Below are 10,526 nucleotides of genomic sequence, written 5' to 3' on the forward strand. Positions count from 1 at the left end.
TACAGTATATTCTTGTCTACCACGGAACAATATTAGGAGAGACTCCTACCACTGATCTAGAATTGATATGCATCTGTGCTGAAGAAACAGGTTTTCTTTTCTTTCCAGATCTTAGTCTGGTTATTAGGTCAAACTAAAAAAAAAGTTTGTACTTCAAAGGAAATCTGGATAAGGGTTCAGAGTCAGCAATTTTTTTTGCTGACTAAGCTCTGGGTTCTTAAATAAGGGGAATCCACCATTTTCTGAGAGTACTTTCAACAGTAAATTACACAGAAAACCATCAAAGTCAAACAGTATCATGAGGAATTTGATGAAGAGACTCAAATTATATGGCTCAGGCAAGTACTTTTCCTTCACTTGTTAATCACTAAGAAATACACAAGTGGTGTTAATGATAGGGATGTAAAATCTTGGTTAATCAGTTAACCAGTAAGCAGAATCTCTTGCCCCCTCCTACCCATGCTGGGCTGCTGCTACCAACCGTCCCTCCACATGGGGGACTAGCCTCACGCATGGGGGAGATGGCTTCTTCTCCTGCCCCTCCCCTGTGTGGGTGGAGCCCACACATGGTGGGGGGCGGGGGGCAGCTTCTGCTCCTGGCCCTCCCCGGATCAGTGGGGACTGGCAGCGAAGCCAGGAGCCCAGCAAGTGAGAGGCCAGCTCATGTGGGGAACTGGCAGCCCTGAATATGGAGGGGCCAGCTTCTGCTGTCACTGCAGGGCCCACCCCCCATGTGGAGTGGGGCAGCCCTGCATGCAGGAGAGAGAGGGCAGGTGGGGGGGTGGTGGTGGTTCCTGACCCTCAGGGGTCTGCTCCCAGGCACCGGTTAACTCATACCGGTAAGCATCACCCATGTAGCATGATGCTTATCAGGTAACTAGTTAACCAATTACCCATTCACATCCCCAGTTAATAACAGGGAATTTTGAACTCTCTAGGAACCAAAAGTTGTAGCCATTTAACTCAATGGCAGAACTTTCATTTACATCAGTAAAAGGACGGTTGGAATCTTGGTCCTTCCAAATAAAGGACCTGGCAGGATGCACTGGAATTACAGAGGCAAATTTCTCTGCAACTGTTTCTTTAATTAAATTTCACAGATCCATAAAACTGAGACAAAAGAAAAAGTGTTAAGAAATGTAAAGTGTTATTGAAAAAACAAATTATAGATTAAAATGTTGTATTTGAAACTAATTTATGAAAATTAGGACAACTGAGCATTTATTTTTTCTTTAGTTTTATTGTGTATGAAATATGGAAAATTAAAACTATGCAATTCCGTGTATGGCTGTATATTAACGTCCAAATTCTACTTTTACTTACATCTGTGAAAATCCATTGATTAGTGGATTTATTCTGGTGAAACAGTACAACTGGCCCAAAATCTACTATATACTTGAGAGAGTTTGACTGTCTGTCTCTCTCTTCAAGAATACCTCATAAACGATAAGAGCTAGGACCACTAAATTTAGTATACAGATTAGCTTCCTCTTATCATAACTTAATGCAAGATAAGAGTTTGATTGTGCCAGGAAAATGGAACATGTCAGGAATAGGATTGCTTCTCAGAAAACAATACAGAAAAGAGACAGAATCACCAGGCAGGTGAAAAGGACTGGCTGGGGGGCCGAACTTCTTCCCTCCCCAATGCATATGGGAACATTGCTGGCTGTTTTCCTTAGTCAAGGAGCAAGGGGAAAGTGCACAGTTTGCTGCATTCCTCACTCTGGTTGGGGAGCGCAGGGGGTAGATGAAACGGAACCTGATCCAGCTGGGGCGTCACGCATCTCTCTCCCGGTTGTGCCGCTGGAGATGAAGCAGCTTCTCACCTGACCCAAAGCTGTTGCAGTGAGAGAAGGCTGAGGTAGTCCTCTTTCCCTGGGACAGCCTGCATACTGAACTGCTCGTCCCCAACCATAGCCCAGAGCAATAATTCAAATGAAGCATGTACATTTTCATTTTATTTTTAAAAACCAAAAATTAATTGAGTTAGGGACCCGAGCAACACAGGGTAAATCTTCTAGATTAATAAAATACAAATGTTGATCATAAAAATTAATGATGTAAAGCTATATTAACATATAACTGAAATATCTTGGCTGCTGATGTATATATTTATTGACCTAAATAATTAAATCCAATATATGACTTAAAAAAATCTCTGCCAAATGGGAGAGCTTAATATAGGCTGTAACAGAATAAATGTTGAAGATTCCTAAAACAAAGAGATATTATACATTACATTAAAATCATCAATTGATAATAAGAAAGCCTTTTAAAAACAATGCTTACTAATTAGTTTGATGGGGATGTGCCAGATCCCAGAAAGCACAAGTGAAATCAAGTCCTGACCCTGCCTTTTAATCCACATATTAGGGATCACAAGGCAGAATCAGAGCCCTAACTTTAGGCATATTTAAAACAATAGGCAGCCATGTGGCACCTTTCAGACTAACAAATATATTATATCATGAATGTTCGTAGGTAAAACCTACTTCATCAGATGAGCTGGAGTGGAAGTTACAGAATCTAGAGTATATAAAACAGCAAAAACAGTTACCTGGCAATTGTAGGATCAGTGTTAATGAAGCTAATTAAGTGCACTGGATGTATCCCATTCATAGTTTTTGACGTGTAAATGTGAATAGCAAAGGCAGGGAAAATTGACTTTGCCGTGCGTTAACCAGTTAATATCTTGAATCAAGCCCAAGTTGATAGTGTCAAATTTGTAAATGAATTCTAGTTCAGCAGTCTCCCTCTGTAATTGGGTGATAAAATTCCTTTGTAGAAGAATGGCTACTTTTAAATCCATTATTGAATATCCAGGGAAGTTAAACATTCCCCTACTGGTTTCTGTATGTTACCATTCCTGATGTCGGATTTGTGTCCATTCATTCTTTGTCACAGAGACTTCCCAGTTTGGCCAATATAAACGGCAGGGGGGCATTGCTATCACTTGACAGCATATATCACATTAGAGCATGGGTTTCCAAACTGGGGGGCATGAAGAAATTCCAGGGAGGAGTGGGCGCAAGGCAACCCAGCCACCCCTTTAGTTCCCCCCCTTTTCTTTTTTACTCAACAAGCTTTGCTGCTATGGGGTGTATGTGTGAGGGTTTCTCAAAAACCAAAAAGGAGGCATGATGCCGAAAAGTTTGGGAACCACTGCATTAGAGGATGTGCAGTTATATGAGCCCCTGATGTTGTGGCTTACATGGTTAGGTCCCGTGTTAGTGTCGCTAGTGTATAGATATGTAGACAGAGTTGGCAACAGGGTTTATTGCAGTGGTAGGTTCCTGGGTGATTGTATCTGTAGTATGGTGTGTGGCTTCTGGTAAGTATTTGCTTAAGGTTGGGGGGCTATCTGTAAGCGAGGATTGGCCTGTCTCCTAAGGTCTATGAGAGTGAGGGGTCATTTTCCAGGATAGGTTGTAGACTGTAAACAATATCACAGAGGGGTTTAAGCTGGAGGCTGTAGGTGATGACCAGCAGTGTTCTGTCATTTTCCTTGTTGGACCCATAGAAGGCGACTTCTGGATACTTGTCTGGTTCTGTCAGTTTGTTTCTTCACTTCCCAAAGTGGATATTTAAGTTTTAAGAATGCTTGATAAAGATCTTATAGTTGTTTGTCTGTCTGTGGGATTGGAGCCGATCTGGTTGTATCTTAGGGCTTGGTTGTAAACAATGGATCATGTGATGTGTCCTAGATGGAAGCTAGAGGCACGTAGGTAAGAATAGTGGTCAGTAGGTTTCTGGTATAGGATGGTGTTTATGTGACTATCATTTATTTGCACTGTAGTGTCAATGAAGTGGATCTGATGTGGACTGGTCCAGGCTGAAGTCCATAGTGGGATGTAAATTGTTGAAATCCCTGTGGAATTTTTCAGAGGTCTCCTTCCTATGGTCCATATAATGAAGATAGCATCAGTATAGAGCAAGTAGAGGACAGGTGTTAGGAGATGGGAGCTGAGGAAATGTTGTTCTAGATCAGGGGTCTCCAAACTTTTCAGCCCGAGGGCCGCATTAACTATCAAACAGCAGTTCGGGGGCCGACTACACACTTGAGGTCCAAATAAAAAACAATCAAAACATGGATGTTGTTTTTAATTATTTATTTACTATTATTTTATTCAGTTATTATTTAATAACACATTGATACACTACACATGAACACCTGTATTAGTGTGAATGGTGAAATTGTTTCCTGGATGCCAAAATAGCAGACATTTCTGGCTTTAGATTTGTTGTCCCTAACATCAACAGTGACCTGAGATTATCATCGGACAAGTTTGTTCTCAAATTGTTCTTCACATATTTCAGACGTGGGGAACTCAGCTGTTGCTTCAGCCATGAAGACCTTGCACTGCTGAAAGTGCGTCAAGTTGTTGGCCTGTACTTGTTCCAAAAACAAATTAGCAGCATGCCAGGCACATGCTATGGGGCACTGCATTAATGCACTGGGGAAAACTCACCCTTCAGGCCAGCGAGAAGAAATCCAGAGAGTGAGAAAAATACTTAAAAGGAGCAAGGGACAAATGAAGCATTAAAAATTAACATTTTTACTCACCTAGAAGCTGATTTTAGGCACTAGATCTGGTGTTTTAGGAGAGATCTGAAAGAATTTAATATCGATTTAAAAAGGTGACCCCTGATTTAAAGTTCCCGCGGGGGTTCACGTTCCCCCGCACGTCGCCGGGCGGGCGTTACCACCACCGCCCATCCTGCTCCCGATTGGCCGGCTGCCCTGTCAGTCTGGGCGGGGGAACGCCGCCCGTGCTAACCCCCGCCCCCTGCGCCGTTTGCCGCCGCGCGGCCGCTTGTCAGCGGAGCGGCCCGCTTCTCCTGCCCCGGCGCGGTGTGAGTACACGCCGCACACCCCTGACAGGGCCCCCCCACCGCGGCAAGAAGGGCCCGTTCGGCGGCGCCCCAGGGACGGTCTCCACGGGCCGGATGAGAGGGCCTCGCGGGCCGCATCCGGCCCGCGGGCCGTAGTTTGGAGACCCCTGTTCTAGATCATCCATAAAAATGTTGGCATATTGTGGAGCCACATCAGTGCTGCTGACCTGAAGATATAAATTGTCCCCAAATTGGAAATGGTTGTAGGTGAGGACAAAGTCACAAAGCTCAGCCACCAGGTGTGCTGTCATCATTGGGAATAGTGTTCCTGACAGCTTGTAGTTCATCCTCATGTGGAATGCTGGTGTAAAGAGCTTTTACATCCATGGTGGCCAGGATGGCATTTTCAAGAAGATTACTGATGCTCTGTAGTTGCCTTAGGAAGTCAGTGGTGTCTCAAAGGTAGCTAGGAGTGCTGGTAGCATAGAGTCTGAGGAGAGAGTCAACACAGCCAGATAGTACTGTTGTAAGGGTGCCAATGCCTGAGATGATGGGACATCCAAGATTTCCAGGTTTATGGATCTTGGGTAGCGGATAAAATATACCTGGTCAGGGCTCTGGAGGGTGTATTTGTGTAGATTTGTTCCCAAGCTGTAGCAGCGAGTATCTTGAGCAGAAGGTATAGTTTGTTTTGGTATTCCTCAGTGGGACCAGAGGAAAGAGGCCTACAAAATGTGGTGTTGTCTGGCAACTTCCTGTTTGTAATCTGACCTATTAAAGATTACTATCGCACCCCTTTTGTCAGCCTCTTTGATTATAATGTCAGAATTGGTTTTGAGGCTGTGGATAGCATTGCGTTCTGCATGATTGAGGTTAAATGTCACATGATATTGCTTGTTCACAATGTCAGTCTGTGCACAACTGCGGAAACAATCACTGTAGAAATCCAGACTGTCATTTCGATCATCAGGAGTCCACGTAGAATTATACTGGTAGAGTGTGTCTAGACTGGCAAGTTTTTTTGCAAAATCATTTGATTTTGCGGAAAAACTTGCCAGCTGTCGACATTGACCACTTGAATTTCCGCAAGAACACTGACGATCTCTTGTAAGATCTCTTGTAAGATCGTCAGTGTTCTTGCGGAAATACTATGCTGCTCCCGTTCGGGCAAAAGTCTTTTTCCGAAAGACTTTTGCGCAAAAGGGCCAGTGTAGACAGCACAGTAGTGTTTTCCGCAAAAATGCCCCGATCGTGAAAATGGCGATCGGGGCTTTTTTGCGGAAAACCGCCTCTAGATTGGTCACGGACGCTTTTCCGCAAAAAGTGCTTTTGCATAGAAGCATCCTGCCAATCTAGATGTGCTTTTTCGAAAATGCTTTTAACGGAAAACTTTTCTGTTAAAAGCATTTTCGGAAAATCATGCCAGTGTAGATGTAGCCATAGTGTTGGTAGGAGGAGTCCTATGGGTCAATGCAATGATCATAGGTGGAAATATTCCTTCAGTTGGAGGCAGTTATTCTGAAAGTAGGTTTCCAGATCACCGCAGAATTGTATCATGTGTGTGGGGTTGGTGGAGCAGAAAGAGTCCCCAAGATAGCCTGGCAGAAGAATCTGTCCTAAGTGAGTGGTTGGATAGATCAACAATGTTGTTAGGTGAGTTGAGGATACCATAGTTGTATGTAGTACCCTGTGGTATATAGGAGTTTAGATAGTTTGTTACCCTTTTTCTCCTGCAGGGAAGTAAAGTGAGCACTGTAAATGGCTTATCTTGTTTTGGTAAAGACCAGTTACGTGGAATTTTGTGTAAGATCTCTTGTTTTGAGAGCTCATTCTTGATTTTCTTGTGTTTATTATAGAGGATGCTGATTAGATGGTTCCTCAGTTTCTTTGAGAGCGTGTGGCACAATTTCTCATTGTAGTTTGTGTAGTATGTTGATTGTAATGGATTGTTCACTTTCAAGCCAAAATTCATCTACTTGCACTTGGAAAAGAAGATGATGTCTGTTTGAATCTATGCAGGTTTCTTCATGAAACTGATGGGTTTCCACTTCGTGCAGTGTCTTGAATGGTAAAAAGTCTAAAAGGGGTATCTGTGTTTGTAACTTTAAAAACAACAAGCAATCCTGTGGTACCTCAGAGACTAACAAAAATATATAGTATCATGAGCTTTCATGGGTAAAACCCTTTTCATCAGATGATTATGAAGCAGAAATTACACCGATAACTTACCACTGTAAATAACTTTATTTGAGGGATCAGGGAATATATTTAGATCGTACAGTGTGGTGTAATATATTTATTACAGTTCCTATCTGCAGTGTTATATTGTTTTATGTGCCGGAATATACAGGCAGTCCCCAGGTTACATGGATCCGACTTACATCGGATCCCTACTTACAAATGGGGTGAGGCAACCCCGCACTAGCTGCTTCCCCACAGCAGACCAGGGAGACGCGAAGCTAGTGCCCCCCCCCCAGCAGACCAGGGAGACGCGGAGCGGCTTTTCTCAGTAGACACCTCAGCTTGAGAATAAAGGACTGAGGGAAGTGAGGTGTGGGAGAATAAAACTGAGCTCTGGAGAAATGTTTGGCTAGAGTTTCCCCTACAATATGTACCAGTTCTGACTTACATACAAATTCAACTTAAGAACAAACCTACAGTCCCTATCTTGTATGTAACCCGGGGACTGCCTGTATATCATACTAGCACAGTTACCTAGCATTGCTCGGGTACTCTAGGAGAGGCTCAGGTCCGGGGCTGTGTGTGGGGTGTGAGGAGCAGGAGTGAAAGCAGGGGAGGGCTCGGTGCAGGGCTGGGGGTTACAGGAGTCAGGTGAGGGATTGGGGGGGCCTTGCTACACAGCTGCCATCTCCCCAAAGCTGGCCAGTGGGTGCACTGGCTGGACAAAGACTCCATGGGGCTGGCAGAGCCTGCAGTGTCCAGCTGGATTCTCCCCTAGGGTTGCCAGATACTTTCAGAAAAAATCCTGAACATTGCGGGGGAAAGATTGGTTGAGCGGGAAAACCAAACCAAACCAAACCAAACCAAACCAAACCAAACCAAACCAAACCAAAAAAGACCACTGGGGGACCAAACTTTGAGGGGGAAAAAGAAAAAAAAAAAAAAAAAAAAAGGACCTGTCAGACACAGCAGGGGAAAAATGTCCCTGCTGGCCTTTCTTCCGAGAAAAACAGAAAATACCTGTATTTTCTGTTTTGTTTTTTCACCAGACAGAAGATGCAATTACCGGACTATCCAGGCAAAAACCGGACACTTGGCAACCCTAGTCTCCCCAAGGCTGGCCTGGGCAGTGGAAGCCACCAGGTGCCACCCCCAGCTGGTCACTTTGCTCCTGCTCCCTTTCCATTTGATTAGAAACAGTCGAATTCCAGGCATACCCCATCGTCCTGACCATAGGCGTGCACAGCACATTTCATTAGGGTGTGCACCCAAAGAATTTTTTAAAAAATGTACTTTGACCCCCCCCCCCATTAGCCACACCCCTGACCCCTGTTAACCACGCCCCTGACCCCCATTAGCCACGCCTCTGGAGGTAACCCTCTCCGGGCAAGATGGGCACATGACCAAAAGTAAAAAGTGTTATGTGACTCCTCCCCCCCCCCACAAGGACTTTTCCCACCATCCTCCTACCAATAGGGATTAGTTTGGCCCCCCAATCCTCCCCTATGCAACTATCCTGCAATTGCATTAACCCAATGTGTGTGACATTAATACAGAGGTGGAGAGGCTGGGGGAAGTGTTCTCTCTAAGAATTTCCTCCCATGAGCAGAATGAATTTTGTGTTGTGCACCAGTACTGAGTTCCTGTGGCTTGTTTGGATGTGCCATTGTGGCACCCAAGTTATTAATAAATATCGTATAAACCTCTACCTTTTCCCTCTGCTGCCATGTCTCCTCCCCTTGCTCCATCAACTCCACTGGTGCCTGCTCCCCCCACAACCCCTCACCCTCCTCTGCTGTCCTGACTCCTGCCCTTCTCACTGCCCTCAGCCTTCCTGAGACCTGCCTCTCTCCACTAGCCCTTCTCTCCCCCCTATGCCCACTATTCCAGTAGCCCCACTCTGATCATGTGAGCTACCCCTCCTCATCCCCTCTCCTAACAACTCCCTCTACACACCTGCCCTGCCTCTCTCCTCTGGTGCTGGTCCCTCCCCTGCAGATGTCTGCCCTTCTGCTTCACCCCCAGAATTCCCTGGCACCTGAACCTTCCTTTACTCCTGCGCCCTCCTGGTGACTCCCCCTTCCCTCACTGCCCCTGCCCCCTTTGCCCTTTTTTCCTGATGCCCATCCCCTCACCACCATCTGCCCCATTCCCCTCATGCCCCTGTGCCCTCACATATGACTTGCTCCAACCCCACCTTCCTCATGCCCTCCCCTTCTGTCAAGCCTTCTCCCAGCACCTCCCCCTCCAATCCCCAATGCCCTTACCCTCTCCTCTTCCAGAATCACCCTGTACCCCCTTCCACTGACACCTCCCCTCCTGCCCTTTTCCTCATTGTCTCCACTTCCCCCTAGCATTTGTGTCTCCTCTACCCTGTCCCTTTGGTGCCTTCCCCTTTCTTCCCCCTCTCCACCCCCTCCGTACAAGCCCCTTCCACCTCTTCCCCTTTCTTCCTCCTCCACCCTCCCCCACCACAAAAGCCCCTTCCTCTCCCACCCCTCTCTCTTATTCCCTCCCCCTCCGCCTTACCTTCAGCTTTTGCCTTACAGCTTGCAGGGCTGGAGTCAGAGCCAGCCCAAGCTGCAGGGCCGGGGTGGGGCACCCCTGGGGTGCTGCGTGGTGCAGCAGGGCTGGGTGCTGCCGGGATGGGCGCCATGTGGTGCTGCCGGGATGGGCGGGGGCACCCCCAGAGCGCAGCATGGTGCTGTAGGGCGGGGGCTGGGCTGCAAAAATAGCTCAGGCCACCATCTGTAGTCGGGCCCCAGCTGCTTTTGGAGCTGGGCCACTGGGTTTTAAAGTTCCCAGCGTTTCCCCTCTCACCTGTTGCACGGCGTTTGAGGACGCCACGTATGCGCTCTCTCTGCTCCACAGTGCCCACTTAGATGGCTGTGGGGAATTTAAAGTGAGGAGCTGTGGCGCTTCGTCACAAATCCCCCTCTTCCTCCAGTAGCTGCTGGCTGGTCCCAGACATTAGGGTGTGCCTGGGCACACCCCGTGCACACGCCTATGGTCCTGACACAACCAAACCTCACCCTTGCTTTAAGTTAAGATAAAAGGAAGCTGCTTACCAAATTTGGTGGTCTTGCCATGTAGGAGGAGTTTTTGAACAAACAGAATCACAGATGGACACACAGAGAGACGCACATTTGGAAAATAGATAGTCAAATTAACGCAGATACATTATGCTTTTTAAAAAAAGCAACTATACATTTATTCATTATCTTCACATAACCGAGAAAAATGAGTTGGAATATTAAATGCTCACATGTATTTTTTATACACACACATATGTCCGTTTTTATAACATGCATACTTTTGTACACAGAGACTCTCTCTCTCTCTCACACACACACACACACACACACACACACACTTACTTCTCCTGAATCTAATTTTGATATGTATACATCTAAAGAAAACCCAACTATCTATAGGGGAGAACGAACATTGTCGCTCATTATAGAGGAAGAGCAAACTCATGCACCTGAAAATCAAATAAAATCCGCATG

Source organism: Pelodiscus sinensis, chromosome 3 (assembly GCF_049634645.1).
Source record: "Pelodiscus sinensis isolate JC-2024 chromosome 3, ASM4963464v1, whole genome shotgun sequence".
Lineage (NCBI taxonomy): Eukaryota > Metazoa > Chordata > Testudines > Trionychidae > Pelodiscus > Pelodiscus sinensis.